The sequence below is a fragment of the Arachis duranensis genome, chromosome 4 (genome assembly GCF_000817695.3).
Source record: "Arachis duranensis cultivar V14167 chromosome 4, aradu.V14167.gnm2.J7QH, whole genome shotgun sequence".
Classification (NCBI taxonomy): Eukaryota; Viridiplantae; Streptophyta; class Magnoliopsida; order Fabales; family Fabaceae; genus Arachis; species Arachis duranensis.
This window is the reverse complement of record NC_029775.3, coordinates 20,972,395-20,974,120: the sequence shown is the minus strand read 5'-3', so window position 1 is coordinate 20,974,120 and position 1,726 is coordinate 20,972,395.

Here is a 1,726-nt window from a genome sequence, read left to right as displayed (position 1 = left end):
TTGGCTATGAAGCCATGTCTAATTCCTGGACCGGAGTCTTAGACTAGCATGGCAATGATTCCTGGGATTCTCATTAAGAATTTTGATATCTTTATTTTCTTTTCCACTTAATTTTTGAAAAAAAAATTACAAAATCATAAAAAATAAAAATATTTTATGTTTCTTGTTGAGTCTAGAGTCTCATTTTAAGTTTGGTGTCAATTGCATGTTTTTGTTCTTCTTGCATTCATTCATGTGTCTTAAGTGATCTTCAAGATGTTCTTGATGATTTACTTACTCTGATCTTTAAATTCTCTTGACTTGAGTGTTCATGTGTCTCATATGCATTTTCATTAGTGTCAGTAGTATACAAACTGCTAAGTTTGGTGTCCTGCATGCATTGTTATTTGATTCTTGTCTTGCATGCATTGTTTATTTGATTTTAGTTGCATTTTGATTATTCCTCATTATTAAAAATCCAAAAAATTTTTAATTTGTGTCTTTTCAAGTCAATAATACAGAGAATTGAAGATTCAGAACATACAGCACAGGAATTACACAGAAAAAGTTGGGCGTTCAAAATGCCCAGTGAAGAAGGGCAAATTGGCGTTTAAACGCCAGCCAGGATGCCTGGCTGGGCGTTTAACGCCCAAAAGGGTAGTGCTTTGGGTTTTAAACGCCATAATGTGCACCATTCTGAGCGTTTAACGCCAGGATGGCACAAGAGGGAAGATTTTGTTTTTAATGCCAATTTTTTTTTCAAGTTTTCAAAATTTTACAAAATCAAATCTTTTTCAAATCATATCTTTTCAATCACATGTTTTCAAAATCAATTTCTCCCCATTTTCAAAAATACTTGCTAACAATTAATGATTTGATTCAACAATTCAAGTATGTTGCCTTTTCTGTTGAGAAAGGTTTAATGTTTGAATCATGTCTTTTCTTGTTAGCAAAATCATCAATTTTTAAAATCAAATCTTTTTTTTAAATTGTTTTTCAAATCATATCTTCTCAATCACATTTTTTCAAAATAATTTTCAATCATATCTTTTTGATTTCTAATTTCAAAATCTTTTTCAAAAATCATTTGATTTCTTTTCCACCCTTGGTTTTTGAAAATCAATTAGTGTTTTTCAAAATGTTTTTTTAAATCTTTTACTTAAATTTCGAAAATTTCTTCCCCTCTTCTCACATCCTTTTATTTATGGACTAACACTATTCCTTAATGCACAATTCGAACTCCATCTTCCTTGATAAGTTCAAATTTTCTACCTCTTGCTTCTATTTTTCTTTTCCTGTGACACCTCAAGGAATCTCTATACTGTGACATAGAGGATTCCATATTTTCTTGTTCTATTCTCTTTCATATGAGCAGGAGCAAAGACAAAAGCATTCTTGTTGAGGCTGACCCTGAACCTAAAAGGACCTTGAAGTGAAAGCTAAGAGAAGCTAAGGCACAACTCTCTGCAGAGGACCTAATAGAAATCTTCAAAGAAGAAGAACCCATGGCAGCCGAAAACAACAACAATGCCAACAATGCAAGGAAGGTGCTGGGTGACTTTACTGCACCTACTCCCGACTTCTATGGGAGAAGCATCTCCATCCCTGCCATTAGAGTAAACAACTTTGAGCTTAAGCCTCAATTAGTTTCTCTGATGCAACAGAATTGCAAGTTCCATGGACTTCCATTGGAAGATCCTCATCAGTTTTTAGCTGAATTCTTGCAAATCTGTGACACTGTCAAGAC